The sequence below is a fragment of the Pseudonaja textilis genome, chromosome 7 (genome assembly GCF_049901715.1).
Source record: "Pseudonaja textilis isolate UNSWEBS1 chromosome 7, rPseTex1.2, whole genome shotgun sequence".
Classification (NCBI taxonomy): domain Eukaryota; kingdom Metazoa; phylum Chordata; class Lepidosauria; order Squamata; family Elapidae; genus Pseudonaja; species Pseudonaja textilis.
In genome coordinates, this window is record NC_141996.1 from 58,111,256 (window position 1) to 58,133,466 (window position 22,211).

The window sequence follows — 22,211 nt, forward strand, 5'->3', positions numbered from 1 at the left end:
AGGAATCCAACGAATTTGACCAAGATGTTCGACTGCTGCATAACCACGTCCCCACGTAATCAGCTCAGCAGGAACCCATGCCGGATCCGGGAGGAATCGCACCAACACCCGAGGCCTCACCGCATCTGTAGAAGGAGAAGAAAAATGCCTGCTGGCCGCACTCGCAGGGGGGTTACCAGACAAATTTAAAAAATTTAAAGTATATAAAGCTAGATTCAAATGATCTTGAATTGCCGGAAGTCCCAGGAGCTTCCCTCCTTTTTTGTTTAATTTAGCTAACATGTTCTTGAGCGTGCCATTATGACGCTCCACAATAGCCTGTCCTGTGGAATTGTATGGAATCCCAAATTTATGTTCCACAGACCACTGTTTGCAAAACTGATCAAAGACTGTGCTCCGATAAGCCGCACCATTGTCTGTTTTTAAAGTTTGAGGCGTACCAGCAACTGAAAATGTCTTAATGCAATGATTAATGACATGTTTAACCGCCTCACCCCTTTGAGGGGTAGCCATTAGAAATCCTGAGTAAGTATCCACAGTCACATGTATATACTTCCAAGGTGCAAATGATGGATACTGAGTAACATCCATTTGCCAAATCATTGAAGGTTTCAACCCCCTGGGGTTGACTCCCATAGGGATAGCCGTGCCTTGCTTTGAACAAGTTGGACATTGTTGAATTATGGCAGCAGCTTCTGCAGCAGTAAGCTTGAATTGGGATGCCAACGCTTTAGCGTTTTGATGAAAATAACTATGGCTGTCCCATGGCTGGACAGTGAGAACTGAAGTTACAGCACTGTCAGCTTTGGCATTACCTTGTGATAAAATTCCAGGCAAATTACTATGACTACGAATGTGGGCAACAAAACACACATTCACGCACTGCTCCAAACATCCTTGCAACAGCAAAAGCAATCTTAAAATATCGGGTGATATTCCAGGAGACAAATAAGAACCTGCTACAAAGGGTAACAAATTATATACATACAAAGAATCCACTATTAGATTAAAATCCTGATTTTGAAAATTTTGAAAGGCCAAAACTACAGCAGCAAGTTCTGCCTGCTGGGCAGACTTCTGCTCTGATGTCACTTTTGTATGCCAAATTCCAGATTTATCTTTCCAAACACAAGCACCAAAAACTTTCCCTCCATCAGTAAAAACTGTAGGAGCATCTGATATGCCCAATGGTATCCTTTCTTACATTTCGGGCACACTGATTTAGGATGAACACCCTGTCCCATTGATCTCTTATATTGCTGACTTTGACCCCCTCCAGGAGCCCGACATTGCGCTTTAAAATGTCCAGGCTTCCCACAATTGAAACAATTTCCCTTTTTAGCATTTCCTGCTTGCAGAGCCAGAGCTAAAGTCTCCATGTTAAAAGACTGACTCCCAACCTTCCTACATGCATTAATCAAATCTGCGATTTCTCGCTCTCCACTTGCTACAAGTGGATTTAAGATCTTTCTGCAATCTGTGTTAGCTTGTTCTACTGCTAACTTCAAAAGCAATTCGTTCCGGGCGAATTGATTGTCAATTTGCCTTTCAATAGCCAATTTCAGTCTGCTAATGAAATTTTCATAGGGTTCATTGTTCCCTTGTTTGATGTTAGTGAAGGTCTTCTCACCACCTTCGCCGTCAGGGAGAGCCCCTACGGCTTGAAAAATTAACTGTGGGAGAAGAACGAACCCCTCCTCAGGCATTCCATCCCTCTGTTGTTCTACTGTTGTATAATTACCAGCTCCGTAAAGCTGATCTGGGGTAACATTTGCTGTTCCCCTCTGAACTGCCAGCTGTCTCCATTTCTGATCTAACACCAAATATTGAGCTGGAGTTAAAATCATATTCAACAGAGCTCTCCAGTCAGCCGGAATCATTTTATTTCCATAACCAACTGCTTCTAACAACGCCTGAGTATATGGCGATCTAACACCATACTCTTTTGCTGCTTGCTTAACTTCCTTTAAAACTCTGAGAGGTAAAGGCTTCCACTCCCGCTGCGGATTTAATGCAGCGTCCATGCCAATTTCTACTGGATTAAGTTGAATCTCTACTCCAAACTCCACCAAATCATCTCCTGACAATTCCCCTCTATTTTTTGCTTCTTGGATAGCTGCAGTAACTGCATCTACTTGAACTCTTAAAGGTAAACTCTTATCTTCTGACAAAGTATTTTCAGCGCCTGACAGTCCTCTGGATTTATCTGGAGGTGCCGTTGGCGGCAATAAACGTACCGCATGGTAAGGCGGCAAACCTTCTTCAGGGGGTGCTAGGAGCGGTTGTTCATAAGTAGCTAACGCATCCATAACCACCCTCCAGGTTAACAAAATTGAAGAAGGGGCACGAGGTTCCTCGTGCAAAAATTTTCCTATCTTTTTCCAGGACTCTACTTTAATACTACCTCCCTCTGGATATGACTGAATATGTTTCCAAACATACTGTAATAAGTCCTCAATTTCTTTCTTTCCTATGGCATGTCCTCTACTATGAACTCCAAAACCAAAACTATTCCCTATGATCCCTCTCAATTCCCTGATGTGCCCTTTCTGAGCCTTCGAGAGATCTCCCCCCATACTCACGAAAAGAATCTATCTCCGTCCAGCGAAGAAGATGAGGGCCCAGTCGACGTCCGCGACGATGAGTATAGGATGCGGGAAATGTATAGCCTTTCCAAACTATCACGTCGGAACGTATAGTTTTTCCAAACTATCACGTCGGGGTCACCACTTGTGGTGGTCTGGCACTTGAAATGAGACGCAGGGAAACGTCTGAGCAAATGCCAGCCCCAAGCGAACTCAGGTAGCAGTATTTATTTAAGAAAGCAATCGAAAGTACAGAATCAAAAACAATGACCTCAACAGAATGAGAATATGCAGCTGTGGAAAGTCCCATGAGAACATACAGGCACGGAAGGTCCCATGGGAATGTCTCTGCTGTGTACCATGAACGTTCACCTATTTTCCTGGTCCTTTTAAGCTCGCAGATCAAAACAGGACGAAACACCCATAGCAAAGGCACTACTGCCCCCACTAGGAGTGTCTGCAAATCCCTAGATCTATGCGAAATGGCTGTACAAAGGACTTACAGAAAATGATTAATAAAATATATTACCACAGTAAATATTGAATTTTTAATAAAAAAGTAACTTTTATCCAAAATCAGGCAAAGCAGGCAGATTGAGTTGCTCACGAATCATTCAGTGATCTATCTATCTGCCATCAGTTAGCTCAAATTTGCTTGCCGTGAATCTGCACTAAATTTGCTTGCAAACAAACCTTCAGTCCTAAGGGAGGTTCAGCTGTGCTTAGTTAGAAAGCAAGAAATCCAACCATTTCCTGCTAATCTAAATCTCCTGGCACAGCAGAACAGATGTTGGTCGGAAAAAGGAAAAATAGCAACTTAGCAGACAAGTTTGCCAGGTAAGGAGTGGGGGGGGAGGGTTCCCACGGGCTATGTGGGCTGAGCAGCCTTGTGCTTCTCTGCAGCCTGGATTAATTGCTTTGTGGGGTGAGATTTCTCTGCGGCCCACCAAAATTTTCTCACGGCCCACCAGTTGGCAACTGCTGTTCTAAAGCACCTGTAGGCCAGACAAGGAATAATGGATGGAAACTGAACACAGAGAGATTTAACCTGGGAATAAAGAGAAACTTTCTGATAGTGAGAACAATCAACCAATGGAACAGCTTGCCCTCAGAAATTGTGAAAGCGCGGTCACTTGAGGCTGTCAAGAAGAGATTGGACTCTCATCTGTCAGAAATGGTATAGGGTCTCCTGCTTGGGGGTGGGTGGGGATTGGACTAGATGACCTACAAGGTCCCTTCCAACTCCATTAATCTGTTAAATTTACCCTAAATTTAACTCTGTTAAACCATTTAACTCTGTTAAATTTACCTGAAGCACCTTCAGACTAGCATTTAGACATCACCTGGCAAACCAATATAAACGTTCCCTGCAAGATAAACGTTCCCTGTAAGATATGTACATATATGTGTGCATCTCTCTCTCTCACACACAAACACATACAGAGATACATATGTGCACTACCTACACACAGGAAAGCTTTCTTTGACTGCCAAAAGCAGGCCACCCTAGCATTAGCATTTACATAAGAGGGTGCCAGAAAAGTCATGACTTTACAATTGGAGTGTGGTTCTGCTGTGACATTAGCACAATTCGAGATCACCAAGAATTTCTTTCAAGTTGTTCTAGCAGAGGAAATACCAGCTGTTGAGTTACTTTACAGTTGGGTTTTTTGGCCAGAGAATAAATTGCTGAGCCTACACAACTTTGATGAAGATTTACTAGATGTCAAGAGATTTCTGTGTGCGCAGCCACACAAGCGACAGGAGGGAGTGTTATCATACGACCGTTCTCATCCACTCTACCTTTCTACCTGCTGTGCGATTTGCTTGCTAAAGGGACAGCTTTGAGAAAAGCAGGCTGCCTTGCAAAGCGAGTGAGCAAGCGGGGCTGTCCTCTCTTGACAAGGACAATTGGCATGTGTGACAGCTGCACAGTGGCCGGGGATTATCTCTCTGGCGCACACAGGCGCCTTTGCGTGGCAGGCAGACAGGAAGCCAAAGGCAGTATCTCCCGGGACTCGCGCTGCAATTTTCGGCGCGCCCGAGAGAGGCCGCCTGAGCGAACAAAAGCCTCGGCTTTTTCTATCCGTAGCTCGGCCGAGGTTTCGCACAAAGACGTTTTTCCTTACCGTTTGACCCAGCCACCCCCGCCTGCACTGAACTTCTCCTTGCAATCCGAACAGCGTACGCGCGCAGCAGCTGGTCACATTTGCTTCAAAGATCGAGGAGCAGAATGTCCTGTCCCGGCTGCCTCTCGAATGTGCTGTGGCTGGTTGGCTAACCGGCCGCCTGCCTACCTTCCACCGCTCGTTCACCCCTATTTGCCTGGCACTGCCAATCAGCGGAATTAAGAACGGCAAGCTCCCATTTGTAGGTCTTGGCCGAGAAGAAAAAGCCAGTGTGTGGCCAGACCCCAGGATGGCTGAACGCCAGCGATTACGGGTTCCCGCTCTGGCGCTTCCCTCTCCAGTTGAAGGTGGAGTTGGCTAGTGAGCTCGTTGGTTGCAAGCGGCTTGCGTGATCGCGCGCAGGATTAGGGCTAGGGGCTGAAAAAGAAGACTTAGGCGCCATTTGCTGTTGCTACCCAGTCCACCTCTCGGGTGTATGAGAGCGAGTGGCAGTCAGGAAACTCCACAAGGCACACTGAGGTGGGGAGTGGAAGGGGCGGGGCGGGGCGGGGCGGGGCGGGCTGGTGACAATCTGCTCGGTGGAAACTTACTAACTCCCGGCCAAGTAAGAAATGCGGGTAGTTTCCAGTTTCCCTACATAGTAATAGGAAACCACATGGCAGAAAGTCCTTCTCCCCTCGCTCTATACAAATTGCTGGCTGTCGCAATATTTTAAGGACGAGATGACCGCTTGCATTTCCTAGTGGAGACGGTCGTTTAAAAATGAGAGGGAAGACTGCACCTAATCTCCCCAAAGAGATCGTTTGACAGGACGGTAGATGGGACAGTAATACCGCATACATTCAATAAAGGAGCCGCTTCACATAAACTCCCATTCTTCTCCGTTTAAAGCAAGTTGGGCGGTGCTCCCAAGCCCCTAGTGTTAAATCGAGACCGACACAGTCAACCTCCCGGCTAATCTCCCATATGTTAATTGAATGTTTTTATGAATGAATGCGTCCGACGATACCCTTAAGGCAATCGGTGTTGCCTACCTCTGAGAGGGGAACTAGTAACGAATCAGACACCTTACGTCAGACTGGAACTTTTTCTAAAGAGAAAAGTGTGAAAATAAAGCTTGAGGCTTTGGTTCCTGATAAGCGATCCTAGGTTAGAAAGGATGGAGGAGTGTGCTTGAGAAAGACAGACACCCCCCCCCCCTCTTTTCCCCGCTGATTGTGTTGAACTGCCTTGTGTTTTAGTTGGACAGGATGCAGGTTAGTTATTAATACTCTGGCTGCATGAGTGCTTTGTCAGTGGATCCCTGAGATGATACACTGAGCTAACAAAACTCTGGCAAAAATTAAGAGGCTTTCCTCTGCAAACCTTATTGTTGGTACCAGGTTTCTGTGCTCAATAAACAGGAAAAAATTAGAAACCTGAGCCTGCCCATCCACCAATTTATCACTGGTAGGCCAAGTGTTTTTCACAATGGTGACTTCATCTGAAAATCTAGCACTTGAAAGCCACACTTTCCATCCTTCTGGTTTGGTTTGGGGTTTGTTTGTTTGTTTGTTTGCCAAGAATAAGTTCTCATATGAATGTTCACCATTTGCAAGCAACACAACAGCAGTGATAGCCTCTGACCAAAAGACTAGACAAGCTTGAAGTAACAGGCGCCGGGGGTGTCCTCACTGCTGCTGCTCTTGAAGGAGCAACCGATTAAGAGTGAGGTGTTTCCTGCTTTCTCAGTAGGCTTTGTGCTTGTATTTGTACAGGAAGAGCATCTTGACTGTAGGTACAACCTACAGACATTTCTTGGCAAGACAGATAATATGGCTGATTACTTATGTCTGTTTTCCAATTGTGTTGATGGAACTAGGTGGCTGAAAAGGAAGATTTCAGATTTGGAATTTGCCTGCCAGGGCTCTTCAGCTTGAGTCATATTTGGTTATCTTGATTAGGCATGCTGGTGTTTTGTTTTGTTTTTCTGTGGTATTCATTAGCAATAGGATTTTCTATAAGCAATGCTTAAAGAGCATTATGTGTCAGAACATCAAACTTTGAGAAGAAATTAGGGACCCATTATTAGTTTATCTACTTCAGTATGAACCCTGAAAAATTCAGTGTGAATAAAAAGGAAAAAATACTTGATATGCCAGTGTAGCATTCAGTTCTCAGGTTTGCAAAATAATGAAATGCTTTCTGGGTAGATTGAAAGTAAATTAAATATTATTTACCATAAAGTTAGAGATAGAAACGTGGCAGACTTCAAGATTATCTGGTAGGTGTCTTGAAAGATGTAAATGGGATAGTGGTTAATTTTGACTGTACTTGTGTCTGAATCTTACTTACAGAATAGATTATACACAACTTAACTGGATGCTACTAGTATTTATTTCAGAATTTGATCAGAGAGCAACTTCCTTTGAGTCAGCTTTTAGTCCATATAATTTTCTTTTCCTTGCAACACATCTGAATAAAGTATATTAATAGTCTTCTTGTTCCACTCCTAATCTGTTGTTCAGAAAGAGGATGAGAAACCCACATATTACCAGCAATGCAGAGTTTCAGAGTAATCCTTAGGGACCTGATTGTTAATAAGGTAAGTAGATTTGACCTGTAATAAAACATTGTGCTGTCCTGTGTGATATATTGGAATCACTGTAACATTAAAAAGAGCAGTAAGCAGCCTTTTCAATCTACTCAAGCCAAGAGAATTCTGATAAATGAATGCAGCAATACTTTAACAGTTTCTGTGTGAAAAATCTGTAAGCCAAAGTATTTCAAAATTTTGATTCTCGCTATTAAAAAACATTGGGAATGAGATTATCTCAGGGTCAGAGTGAGTGGCTTCCAGAGCAAGATGCATTACCAAAGATGCAATATAATAAACAGATTTTGCTACCTGAAATGGGCAAGGTATATATAGGCAAAATAGGGAACATCTGAAACATAATAGGCCGTGTAAGTTCTACTGAATACAGTTTATAGCTACATAGACAAAGAATAACTCCATAGCTGCATCATACAATCCGATCCACCCTAATCCTTCTTTAAGAACCAGTGCCAAATATTTATTTCCAAGCAAATACAGTAGATTTGCTTGGGGCTGCAGTCCAGTCCCAACTGAATTCTATCTGATGAAGACTTTCATGAGAATTGGAAGCTTACATCACCTTTAGAAATTTTACTTTCCTTTTTTTAAATTAATATTCCATGGGTCAAACCATGGACTGCTGTTCAGTCCATATCAGTAACAAGAAATTGGGGCTCAGATTTCCTAATTGTAAAACCAGGCCAAGAATAAGAAAACTGGCATGGAGACAACAGTAGCTTTCATCTGGGAGAACAAACAAGGTGGTGCAACATTAATAACTGGGCCTTGCCTGTCTTTTAATAGCTGTTAACATCAGTGAAGGCGCGTGAATAAAGGTGTTGAAAAGAAGTGGAGTTTCAAGGGGGGAGCTTTTTTCTTTTTCTCATATGCACCCCCACGCTTTTTTTTCCCACCAGGCAAGGCAGCATCTGCTGTATGTTGCATAACGATCTCTCGGTTAGTCTTTTCAATGCAACCTTATTTGCATCAAGGAAGAAAGGCGAGTGTTTTTCGGCTCTCCTCGCAAGCCCTCCCCCACTCTGCCTCCGAGCCCTGATTTGCAGACTCCTCTGGCGGGAGAGCTCTCCCTAATTACAAGATCTTTTCCAACAGGGGGCGTGTAAACCCAGCAGCAGTTTGACTTCAATTCTGCCTTGGCGACATTTAATAGATTCTGGCAGCGTTTTCACTTACAGTCCTTCGTTAGGAGAGGGAATCGGGAATAATTACCCAGCAATAAAATATCTCTCGTGCACAGAACCTCGTGGCGCAAGTCTTCGCTAAGAGGCTATTACTCTTGTCAATATTTTTTAGAGAAATATATTTGATTGTGGTTCCCTCCCCCTCCTTCCAGCCCTTATACACCTAACAATTAGAAGAACCGGTGCGCACACGCGCGCACGGGCACTCCTGCTGATTTGCTCCGATTTCTGTGGAATGTGTTTACTCTCCATTTGCATCGAAGCGAATGATAAATTTCATGTCCAGTTAAAAGGGGCTTTATAGAATGGGGATAAGGAGGGAATTCTTTTAAATTGTCCTAAGTATTAAATGTCTCACTTCCAGAAAAACTGCGCCGATTGGGTGATTTGATTGAAGCACTGTGGTCTTTTGCTCTAAGCTGGGATAATTGGAATAAGAACATTTCGGAACCTCTTTTGCCATGGTGTTATTTCTTATATTAGGCCCACAAATTATTGGTAGTTGTGGGATTCAGGGTACTAGGAAAAGTGCTTTCACTACTTTCAACCTTAACCTCAATCTTCCCAGTGACTGGACAGCCTGTCCCCAACAAAAAACATCACCTGCAACCCCACTCCCCAATTGAAGAATTCTTCCTGACTTAATGTGTGTATTTCATTTCATGAAGGAGAGCCAGGGAGGCATGTTAATCTGGAAGGGTCAGAGCACTTGTTTGTTTTAAATGGCTGCCCTGGTAGAATGGAAGAACCCCTCCCCCCCCCTGTTCTCAAGAAAGGGCTTTTTGCATATTCCTATCTAATAATTCATTAATTAAGAAATGTGATTAAATAAAATGTGATGTGTTTAATTTTTGTTATATGAATGTAGCCAATTGCTTGTTATGTGATGAATCCAGTTAAGAAAGTGGTGTTTTAGTATATGTTATTGACCCAAGCTTAGTCTTACATCCTTGAGGTAGAATTATTGTAACTTCCCAGTTGGCTTGAAATCTGGCATTGGTTGTCTATATGATTAATGCCTATCTACAAGTCTGCAACAAAAATCTGAAGCACCTTTCTGCCCCACCTCATAATCGGTGATCCATTCCAATGTTTCTGGCACCAGTATCTCTGCTGCCTGTTTTTCTATCCTCTGCTAGAATAGTGCTTGTTCTCCTGAGGTCCAATGCAAACTACATCAGTTCAGATTACTCACCAGGATGCAGCTAGCTGCCTGATGAATGTAAGAAGAGAAGCATAGTCCAGCACCTACTGCATGTATCAGATAGGACACATTCAGCATGTGGACAAATATAAATGTATGCATTCATCACATTTGTAGGAACTGGGGGGAGTGGCCCAGGAAACCTGGGCAGCAAAAGAACTGCCTTCCACTAAAGTATCTGGGCCAATTTGGGATCAGCTACCATAGTAGTTGCTTCCCAATTTCCTCTGGTCATTCCTGCTCTTGACTAGGATTACCTCACCCTCCTTACATTGACATGTTTGTAGTAGCTCCAGGCCACTGGCAGACCTTGTTCTGTCAGCAGCAGCAGCAGCCTCTGCCTCTCAGTGGGTTCCCTCAGCCTCCGCCTCTCAGTGAGCTCCCTGCAAATGCCGAAGGCTGACATTCTTCCTCTCCCCTTCCCGCCCGGCCATGAAGTCGATCGATCAAACAAATTATATTCAATAAAAGCTAGCAGGAAGCTGAATCCAGGCAGCGCAGCAGCTGCCTACAGATTTTGGAAAGGCTGGCAGATGATTAAATAAGAGGAAAGGAGGCTTCCCACGCAAACTGATTTGTTCTGACTTCCAAAGAAAGTGGCAGCAATGGAAGTGGCCTCTAAGACTAGCTCTCTGGCTAGAATCAGCCTGCATGCTTTCTTGAGCTAAATGGGATGAGCTGCACTGGATGCCAAGTTGTCAGTGGTCCCACATGACCATAACACACCAGCACTGGGAGCACATTTATTTGGGGAAAATATTCGTTCTGGACTTGAAGAAGTTGAAAGTTAGGAAATTGGAAAGTATTGCTGAGGTAAGGAACTTCCAGACTGATCTTCCCTCTATCTAGTGCTTTGTCTTTGTCCATAAAATGCAGATATTAGCCAGCTAGAATCAAGAATAAAAAATGCAGAAATGAAAGGTGGACATCCTGCGGTCCACAATGATTGGTGGTCTGCATAAATCATCTTAATTAGTCATGCTGTTTAAGAAGCTACTAGAAGCTAGAATTCAGCAAGTTCTGGAGGGCACACTTTACCCATCCCTGTTTTGAATAAGGCTTCATCAGCTGTTATCTCCAGAAATCTTAGCCAAAACTCTGGTTATCTGCATTTGCCATTCTGGCTGGAGGATTATGGAAGTTGAAACTTATTACATCTGGAAGTCATAAATATATATTACAAAGTTTGAAAGAATAAAATTACAAAGCTTGGACTCTAAGTAGAGGGTGGGGGGAGAAACATCATTTTTCTAACCTGAATATTAATAACTGTCTAGAAAATGTTTAAATATTAGCCTAGTTTTACCAGCAACATTTTGCTCAACATCTTACCTGCAGATTAGATTAAATCCAACTCCTCAATGAGTTAAATAAGATTTGTATAACTCACACTAAAGTTTATATGTATGTTCAGAACTGTGGCTTTAATCAATAACCATCACAGAAGAGTGGTTTCCCTTAAACATTTGTGCCGATTTGTTGTAATGAGGTATACACACACACACACACACACAAAGACTTTTTGAAACAAACTTAAAAGATTAAATACCTTATATCTCAGGTACAGATATATTTCTCAGTGCAGATAAGATACCTTTATCTTTAACACTCCTGCCCCATAGCTATGATGCTTAAATATCTGCTATTAGGAAATGTCTTTATTCAAAGGTATGTTGATGGTGAGATCTGAGGATTCTAATATACCTGAGTGATACCGATTGGGGTATATCCTTACTAGGTATCTATAAACAAAAAAACAACAACATGGCTACTTCCTGGGCTATGGTGGTAGAACTATCCTTTCTTGAACTATACATTCCTTATTTATGTTTTATACCTAATAATCCTCCCTCCTCCTATTTTCCTCACATCAGCTTTGTGAGGTGGGTTAAACTGTGAGAGAATGACTTGTCCAAAGTCACCTAGCCAGCTTTCATGCCTAAGGCAGGATTAGAATTCTCAGTCTCCTGGTTTCCAGCCTGGTGGCTTAACCACTAGACCAAACTGGCTTTCATGCTAAAGTACAAGAATCCCAGTTGATCAGATGTGAACTTCATATGGTAATGAATAATGTAATCTGCTTCTTCCCTTTCAGCCTAGTGCATAAGGAATGCATTGGAAATGCAAAACACAGAAGCATGTATTGAAAGATTCACACAACCGGGGAGGCTGCATATGAAATGTTCTTGCTTGCCTAAAGAGGAATAGAGAATGTGATCGATATATTGCAGTTGAATGTTTAGCACTGAAGCCAGCCTCTGAAAGGATAATTAATAGGAGGGCCCATAGTGACAAAGACTTTACCTTGGGGACACAACAGAATACAGGCTCATGAAATTGACTAGCTCTGTCTGGAAAAAGACAGGCAGATTCCCTCTTTTATTTTTCTTAAAGGGCTGTGAAGCTGATTAAACCAATTCTGGAGAAATGTGCTGGATAGCTCATCACATCTTCTTTTGAAGGATTTCAAATAATGCAGTAAGATCTCTCAGATAGCTTCCAGGATATAAGGCCTTGCTGTTAACACTTTTCAATTTGAAGTGGAAGCTGTCAATTACCTGCTGAGCTGTGAGTCAGTCCTCCACCCCACCCCACTCCACCCAGACTGGAAAGAGAGCTGTTGACCTCCCAAGCCTGGCCGAGCCTCTTTCATTTCCTCCTTCTTTCTTATGACATATTGCCTCCCCTGCCCTAAGAGCCACCCTTGCCTCCCCCACACCAAGAGGGTATGCTTGCATAGGATTAATCAGATCCTTTATCTTGTGAATTATCACTATATATATTTGAACCATTGGTCATCTTTTGCTAGGAATGAGGCTGTCTTCCTCCCACCTTCAATCTGGCTTCTTTCCCTGTCTTCTAAAACCAGAGTGAGAGGACATTCTTTAAAGAAAAACAGATAAATCTCAACATCCCTCAGTCTGAAATGTTGGTGTGTTAGTTCAGCTACAAATATTTAAGCCTGAAATGCAGAAATACAAATTTTAGGTTTGCCAACTGCTTGATTTTTTTTCTTTGTAAACAACCGACCTATGCCATTTAAATATGTCATTTATTCTCCAGAGTCAAAGCAGCTCTAGGATGAATGGAGAAATACCACCAAGCTCATTTTCTTGCAAATTAAGTCTGAATATTCCAAAATAAAGCCATTTATCTGTAATTTACCTGGAAATAAAATCTATTAATTTCCTTGGGAATGAACTTTCTGAAACATCACAATCAATACAATAATTTTAAAGCAGACTCTTCTTGTGGGTGTTGGATCAAGCTCATTGTTATTTGTTCAGAGAAAAAGATTACATGACAGTCGGTATAATATTTTGGAGAGCCATGTATTTAGTTATGCCTATCTGCCTTCTACATCTAGCAACAGATTTGCAAAGGCCCTCCTGTTTGTTCCTTCGTTCCAGATGAAATTTTACTGCCAACTTCTCTCCAGCAAGTCGCCTGCTAACTCCGGACCCGTTCCGCGGGAAATGCGGAGATGATGCGTTTCCTCTTTCGACCCCCCGCCACCCGCTGCTGCTGCTGCTGTTGCTGGATGCTTGCCTTCGGACCCTTTCGGCAATGTTCTGGAGATCTAACCGGATCTGTACACTCCGCGATTCTTCACCCATCGCTTCGCCCGCCTCCCCATCGACCATCCCGATGCTTCTCTGACGGCGAACGCCACGTAGGCTGTGCAGCCTATAAATCATTTCCATTATGTTCAGCTGACAGCGCGAGGCGATTAATTTTAATAGCTGTATATTTGCCTGGCTCGCCTAATGCCCGGTAATGAGATGAGAAGTCATCCAACCCCAGATGGCTCCCTCTTTCGAGGGAGACGGGAGAGGAAATGGCAAGCTGGCCGGTCTGTCGTGGGCACTGACTCTTCTTAGCAGAAGCAATTGCAGCGTCGGGCCTTGCAGCGTCTTGGGCCTTTGAATCCCACCCCCGCGCCTTTCTTTCTCAGTGTCCGGCCCATTTCCTGCCCTCGGCGTGTGAGGTCTCGGCGGCCGGCAAATCCGGCTCCTTCCTTTGAGACCTTGGAAGAAATAAAGGGTGGATGGCTACGAGGTCTCATTTTCCTTCTGGGAGCGATGTAACTTTTGCGCTGCGGTCTGTACACCAGCCTAAGCCTTGTCGTTAGGGGCGGGAGGGGATCGTGGATCCCAGTCCGTCCGATTAACCTAAATATCCCGACCTCCAGGATAAGAGGCGAGAGATTTCGCCTCCTCGAGCGCGTGGCGGGAAGGCTGCAAAGAGCGGGCGCTTCTGCAGGAGCTGCTGCTGCCCTTGTTTCGGAGCGTTCAAAGGGCGCGCGCGAGGGTGCACGCGCTTTGTGCGGGGGCTGGGAATAAACAGGCCACGGCCGTTCCTCGGGCGGCTGAGGGGGAGGGGCATACTCGCCGGCTCTCTCGCTCCTACGATTGACAAAAGCCGACCTGAAGAGGGAAGCTCGCTGGATCAGCACGGCGGGAAGGAGGGCAATGGGGGAGGGACGGGCAGGGGCGCCCTGGAGGGCGACTTCTAGCTCCACGGTGTGTGGGGAGGGGGGCGGACTTCATGACCTCCAGCCCCGAGCAGGCTGTTCCTCCCTTTGCCTCCGGAGCAGGAGGGCTGGGTCTGAGGCGGCAGCGAGAGAGCACCTGTGTCTTTCTCTCTTCCCGCCTCCTTCCTCCTCCAACCCCCCCCCCCCACTACACAATACTAATTACAGCAGGTAATTGCGTTTCTCTGGAAGATCACTTGAAGTCCTAGGCTGTGCGTGTTTCCCTTTTATCCTTTATCAGTTGGCGCTTTCGGGTTCTCCCTCCCCCGGCTCTGGGCTGTGTTTTAAATATACATGGAGGTGGAGGTGGAGGGGTCTCCCTATAAGGCTACGGTCGACGCAGAAGGGCTATAACCTCTTTTTTTTCTCTGCCAACGTTGAGGTAGACGCGGAGGGAAAACGCAATAAATAAATCTCCGACCAGCGGATTCTGCCTTAATTCTCAGCAGCAGAAAACGAGAAGGAGAGAAGAAATAGAAAGGCGGGGGGGGCAAGCAGAGTTTGAGAAGAAGCGGGTGTCTTTTTATTGCTAGAAAATAAAAACAAATACAGTACAGACCGTGTCCCCTACTCTGAAAGGTTGGCTCAGAGAGCCTGCCAGGAGTCCCAGATGAGCGCAAGTCCTTTCCGGGTTGTTTCTTAAAGCACGGGACGGCAGAGGAGAGAAATGCGAGGAGATGGGTGTGTGCTCTAGACCTTTTGGGCCTCAGAGATCACCAAACTCATAATTTCAAATCCCGCGGACCACTAATATGAATTTTGACTGACGGTGGTGGGATTGTCGGTCCCATATTCCAGAGCTGCAGTAGACACAGGAGAGGTCCTTTGGCCATCCCGGAGCAGCTGCTCCTCCACCCGGGTGCACCGGCCTGCCATGGACTGGTGAAGCTGCTCCAGGATGGCCAAAGGGCCTCTCCTGTGACTACTGCAGCTCTGGAATATGGGATCGACTTTCCCATCAGCAAGCCACCCGGGACGGATTTCTCTCCCTCTCCCCATTGATCTTACCTTCCAGTTCCAGCTCGCATGGCTGTGCTCAAGGTAAGGTCTGCGCTCAGCCGCTGAAGGGTGGGGGCCAGCGAGTGGGTGGGCCATGTGGGCGGCACAGCCTTGTGTTCCTATGCAGCCTGCATTAATTGCTTTGGGGGAAGTGCTTTGGAAGGGGACATTTCTCTGCGGACCATCAGTGGTCCCTGGCCCACCCGTTGGTTACCATTGCTCTAGAGCAATGGTTGCCAACCAGTGAGCCGGGGACAACTGGTGGTCCATCAGAAAATTTTGGTGGTCCTCAGAGAAATGCCCCCCCAAAGCACTCCCCCCAAAGTAATTAAACCAGGCTGTGAGGGAACACAAGCCTACACCACCCACATGGGCTGCCCACCCAATGGCCCCCACCCTTCAGCCAAGCACAATCCTTACCTCGAGTAGAGCCACATGAGCTGGAATTGGAAGGTAAGACCAATGGCAGGGAGGGAAATCCACCCCAAGGTGGATAGCTGACATTGGTGGGAAATTTGGTCCCATATTCCAGAGCTGCAGTAGGCACAAGCCTGGCCCTTTGGTCATCCCAGACCAGCTCCTCCAGTCCATGGCAGGCCGGTGCACCAGGGTGGAGAAGCAGCTGCTCTGGGATAACCAAAGGGCTAGTCCTGTGACTATTGCAGCTGTAGAATATGGGACCGACTTTCCCACCAACGTCAGCAAGCCACCGCCAGTCAAAATTCATATTAATGGTCCGCGGGATTTAAAATTATGAGTTTGGTGGTCCCTGAGGTCCAAAAGGTTGGCGACCCCTGTTCTAGAGCCTGACATCTGCAAGTATTAGAAGCTGTCCTGGAACAGCTTCCCGTGAAGCGGGAAGGGAAGGTGCAGTGAATGGGCCTCTCTCTTTCCAGGCTTTTGTGTGAAGTTGGAGAAATGTGTCCCCAATAGTGTCAAGAAGGTGAAGAAAAGTTTAAAGCACCAAGCTGGTTTTCCATTAAATCTTCCCCAGGATCTTTCAAGCTTTCTTATATGTAAGATCTCCTCTGTTGCCTGAGGCACTGTGAGCAAAGGTGTCCAGGCTTCTGAAATCCAGTTACTATTAAAAGTGGAATGGAAAACAAGCTCAGCCACATGGAGGTTCTCAGCCATCCAGGTCATGGTTGTCCTATGACCTGGATGACTTTTTAAAAAGGCAATGTATTTTCTGAATTTCCTTTAAAATGTTTCACTTCTCATCAAGAAGCTTCTTCAGTTCTCAGTCACAGGCTTTTGAAACCTGAACATGTAGAAACATTTTAAATGGCATTTCTCCACACAAATCTGGACAAGCTACCTGCTTGTTATAGAAAGCAGCAAAAGAATCAAAACTAAATTAACACATCTAAAATACAATTGTTTTGGCAGATCTCTTTCAAACTAAAATACTTAGTGTATGAAATCTGAAGGCTTCAGGATGTTCTTGAGATCAGTGTAATATCAACCCTACTTGTACATCAGCCTTGTACCTTGAAAAATACAAGTGTCTATCTGATCAAAATATTTAAACTTATCCAGCCTCACAAAACTCCCAGGTCATCTGAAACACCCCCATGTCACTACAATCTATCAGATTCTATCATAAGCAGAATACTTTCAATACATTACATTGAGTAATCAGAGAGGCTTTGTTTTGAATAAACACCTAATTTTTTAAAATGTTCATTCATTTTAACCAGGGGTGAGTTTCTACCGGTTCTGTCCACCTCTGTAGAACCGGTAGCTCTGAAGAGCAGCAGACATAGAATCGGTTCTATGTCTGCTGATGTTTTTGCCCACCTGCCCACCCGGGCTCTTACCTGACCTTTATTTCCTGATTTTTTTCAACTTCAGCTGCTGTGCAAGGCACAGCTGCAGTTAAAAAGCAGGAAAAAAGGGCTTTTTGAAAGGCTGCTTCTCTGCACACAGCATGCTGATGACGATTTACAGGCATGCATGCCGGCAGCCTGCAGGGAAGCACATCATAAATCACCGAACTGGTAGTTAACCCTGTCGGATCCCACCCCTGATTTTAACTGAAGAATTAAGCCTGTGTTTAATTTTATCTGAAATTAAGGAAAATTAATATTTCACTAACATTACTAACATTATCTAATATTATTAACATTATCTGTAGCTGAATCTGAAAACTTCTAGGTTCAAGTGATAGGATAGTTTTATAAACCATTGGTCTTTCATTTCCACTTTGGTTCTTAGGTATGGCTATCAGATTTAGACAGAAAAAATCAGGCATATGAAATCTTTGCTGCCATTTCATGGTCATGTGGATTTCTGCAGCCTAGACCTGATAGTCCTTCTTAAGAAAGTGTTTCCAATTCTTTGCTACTTCCTATCTGAGATTTCAATTCCCACTCATAGTTTTTCTCAGCAATAGACAACATGGCAAGAGTCTGTGAGTGGTAGTCCACACATCTGGAAATTGCCCAAATTGAGAAACACAGCCTTAGGAAAAGGTGAAGATAAATGTCAAGTTCAACATCAGATCAGTCACTGATCTATCAGGTTTTCTTGGAAAAAATATGTAATTTGCTATTTTTTTCTTTGATGTATTATGTGTGACTTATTCTATAGGTAGGACAAACTCCTATAGCTCTGGAGTTTCCTGGTGAAATCTTATCCAAGTAGAAAGCAAGCCTAACCTTGTTTAGCTTTAGAGCCCAGAAAGTCCAGCTCATTGCTGTCACACTCTGAGGCAGTTTCAAAACTCAAATACATGAAGGAAAGTGGAATAGTATGAATGAATGAATGTACAAGTGTGCTGGAGAGTACAAAATGACAGTGTGGGGTAAAAATGACTGTCCCCCCCACATCTAAAGATCTAGCCCTATCATGGTTAGAATTAATCTTCCTTAGAACAGATCTATCCTCCTTACAGCCCAAGAATATAAGCAAGTCAGTGGAGCTGTTTCCATATTTTAGGGTCCTCATTTGCACATTTCTATTTCATCTCAAATATACATGTATGCATGTTCGACAGTACAAACTTATACACTTGCCTTTACTTTCAATTAAACATGCACAAGACAGCCGTAATAAAATTTCTACCACCCTCTTTTATTTCCTAAATCCACAAGAGTGCTTCCTTTTAATTTTCAGCTGTTTCAAAGTTTAGGGGAATGGGGAAAGACCTCATTCATCTCATTCTGCCACTGACTGGTTCAACAATTTCAATAATTTCAAAACAACTTAAATGATGAGATTGACAATAGAGCTGACAATTAAATCATGAGTTTCATCTGGGGCAGAAAGGGTCAATTTGGGTCTGATGAGATTAAGCAGAGATGAACTGGGGTTGACCTTGTTCTTATCTACAAGACTGGGAGTAAAAGAGTACGGTTCCTTTTTCGGTTTTTATATTTATTTTCCTCACATCAAAGTTATTAATTCATAAATTAATTCAGCAAAATCAATTTGTGTTTCATTGCCTGGGATTATTTTCAAACCAAGTAAAGAAGGGATTTTATACCAATATACTCTTACTTCGTTACTTCTCATTAAAAATGATTTAACTCAAGATCACCCAGACATATTGAACTACTTTTAAATATGTCTTCATTCATAAAAATACTTCCCATTACAAATGAGTAAATCTGCACCTTGCTATCTTTGATATTCAAATGTTACCATTACCATTCAGATCAGTTTAGTGACTATAGTGGTGAATGTTGATCAACCCCTCGGCACAGGCCCCAGGTTAGTGGAATTGCTTTTGGTCCACTTTTTGTACTAGCTTACAAAAGACTCTGCAAGTTGCTGCCTGTTTTCCTCTTCTGAAGATTCAATCACATAGGAGGTATGATGTACCTTAGTTTTGTGTTTATATCAGAAATAGACCATTTTCTTGCCTATTCTGTTGTCCTTTGATGGTAATTATTGTATATTATTACTAGTCTTACTATTATATGACGGATAGATGATGGATAGATATTGTGCACTTTATGCTTTTTTAGCTGAAGCTAAATAATTAGTAATAGAAGCAAACCTGGGCAAGAATATAAACAAATGGGATTCCAAACCAATGGAAGGAAACCACGTGTGTTCCAGAATCTTTGCTACTAAATGAACATCACTTCCTTGGTTAAAGTGCTGGTATAACACCTAAGCTTCATTCTGATCATAATTCTTAAAGGAAAATATTGAGAATTGAATTTCCTTTCAGTAGGAAACCAACATGAACTAAAGGAACCCCAAAAGCAAAATTTGCAATTCTGCTATACATTTCTAGTTTTGGAAAGTTAGTGCAGTACTGAAAAAGTACTACTAGATTGCATTCTCCTTCAGAGTTACTTCTACTGTTCACTTATTCAATGCAGTATCAATTATGAGTCAATCTCTCTATCTTCTACTGATAATGAGGAATAGAAATAATTCCAAACAAATTATTAGACTATAAAGATAATTTTATATATGCATGTAATTCTAGCTTAACAAGATCAAAAAATGCCTATGAAGAATGAGAGATCATATCAAGACCTCTGAAGACATTTCATGTACAGATTTGGTGACATATAATTTGGCTTGTGAAAGGCACCCCAGTCTCCCTACACTTAGGTATTTCTCCAATACTCGCATAAATGTTTCAGTGATTTTGGCTTTTGCTTTTAATAGCATGGAATCTTACTGCCTTAGGAAAGGCTTCATATAAGGATATCAGTCTTTTGGCTTTTCTTTGGGACAGTAGGGATTACATATTCCAAGAATGCATTTAGCTCCTTCTACCAGCAGGTCAGAGGCTAGAGTGGTCTACTCTTGAGGAAAGAAGTAGTTGGTCTCACCTTCTTAACTCCTCATCCATTTGGTCTGTATTTTGCTTTTAAGATTGTTGCCTCTGCCTCAATGTCTTATTTCCTGCCATAGTACATTAGTCTTAGAAAGTCTTCTTACATTGATGGTACACCAATAAAAAGCAATATGAGATTCCTTAAAAGAAGGATCGAAGTTGAGGTGATAGGCCAGTTTACTTCCATTTTCTCAAATAAAACTGGGAAGAGGAGAGGTTTACAAAGAAAAAGGAAGCTATTGCTTAGAGTAGACCCATAATCTGGGTGTGGGGGGGAGTAAGCAAATAAACAAAAAGGTGCTTTTTACAACAACTTCACTGAAGCAGTTTTTCAGGGAAAAATCAGCATGGACATGGAAATTGTGCTGAATCTATATCTATATCTATATCTATGTGAAAAACCACTCATGCATCATCACAAAATCCCCAGAACGTAAAGCCTATAAACTTGAAATTTGGCACATATGTTCCTCTTGGCTTCTAGGTGCTCACTAAGAAAGGATTTTTCATATATTATTATTAACGCTAAGGAGTTCTACTCCCCTTTCCCACCTGAAAACAAATCTGTTCCAAATGCAAAACACAAACAGATGAGTTTCAGTTTCACAGCAGCAACCAGCTTTAGTACAGAACAGCTGAGCTAAGCCACACCCAGGCTCTTTGCTGTCTCCTTGCTTACACAGCAAATACTGTTTCAGTTTCCAAACAGCCCTCAACTGTCTCACACACTGACAGGATGCTAGCCAGATGAATCCAGGTGGATGCTGGTAGGCAGAGCCAGAATTTTTTTTCTCCTTATTTTCCTCTCCAAAAACTGAGCCTGATCACATAGTTTCATAGCAAAGGACGGGTGGGTATGTAGCTAGTAAATCATAAACCCCAAAGTGGTAATTAGGAAAGTGCATGAGCAAGGCCAGGGAGCATTTTCCAGGAGATGACACCTGAGATTGCCTAAGCAAAAAAGGAAGGGGTGTAGGCTGAAATGAAGCAAAGCAGAGTCAGCACTACTCGCACCGCCATCCATCCACTCAGTTTGTCATGGGTCAGAGAACAGACTGCCTTGAAAAAAACCAGAAACTTCTTCATAGAGATCCCAAGAAGAGATGAGCTCTTACCATAATATATAGGCTGCAAGGGGTGGGGGTGGGAGATGACTTTCTAAGAGGTGGCTCCTTCTGGAAAGCTACCCTTTCACACAAATAAGCCTTTTGTGTCATTCGGACAGTCTTCTGACACCTTTCTTTTACTTGGACCTCCGCTCGTTCCCTGGAAACTTTCCCTTTCCCTACCCTCCACGTCCAGATTGTGAACCTGCCGCTGCCTGCTCAGAGTGTCAGCCACAGCGCTCCATCAAAGAGCTGGCCCTGTGCCTACGAGGGAGGGAGCCTGAGAAACACGTTCTGCCGGGCTAAAGGCAGCAGAAAACCGAGGGAGGCTGTGCAAGAGCGAGGATCCGAAGAAACAACCCGCTCGCTTTGCTCCAACCGGGCCTTTACAGCACCGAGTCGCGTCTAATAGGCAGCGGCAGAAGAGACGGCCTCGCCCCCAGGGGAAGAACTGGTGGCCCTGCGCGGGCCTGACGCTCTTGTACAGGAGACCTTCCTCTTCTTCCCTCTCCAGGCCAGCTCAGCCCGGCCCAGCGCGCTGCGGTTCCGCTCCTGCGCCCGCAGCCCGCCTCTAGTTACCCTGAGGCAGCCGAGCGCGAGGTGGAAGTAGCGGGGGCCCTACTCGGCTCTGCATTTTAGCGCACTCGAGCGTTGCTGGAGAGGGAGCGTCTGCCCGGGAGAATAACCCAGGCTTCACGCAGCCCTTATTCGCCGAGCAGGCAGCTCTTGGCCAGATGCCAGAAGCTGCCTCCCCGCCGCGCCCTGAAGTGAAGTGAAACTCCTGAGAATTTAGACCCGGATGTGGCAGGCGCGATCCAGTCCAGTCTGCCTTTTCTGAAGGGAGCAGTCCACGCACTATTCTTACTCCTCGTCCAACAGCATTAAACTATAAGTGCTCGAGGGAGCAACTTGGTGACATTTCCGGTTTGAGGGTTTTGCCACCTGTGTGTGCGTGCGGGGGAGGGGGATTATGGAGGAAGTCCTCCCAGGGCCCGGCCTATTCCTCTTTTACGCCAAAGAAAACCAATCCCGCGGAGTTCAGCGAGGAGTTCAGCGAGACTTCTGCTTCAGTC

General features: G+C 44.1%; 1 long non-coding RNA gene across 1 annotated transcript; it reads left to right on the top strand.

Moving 5' to 3' along the window:
* Positions 1–3,367: 3,367 nt before the first annotated feature.
* LOC148125355 (uncharacterized) lies at positions 3,368–13,752 on the top strand. The gene is made up of 3 exons (XR_015744381.1): positions 3,368–3,422; positions 7,222–7,298; positions 13,109–13,752. It is a non-coding gene; the product is annotated as an uncharacterized LOC148125355 (long non-coding RNA).
* Positions 13,753–22,211: the final 8,459 nt, after the last annotated feature.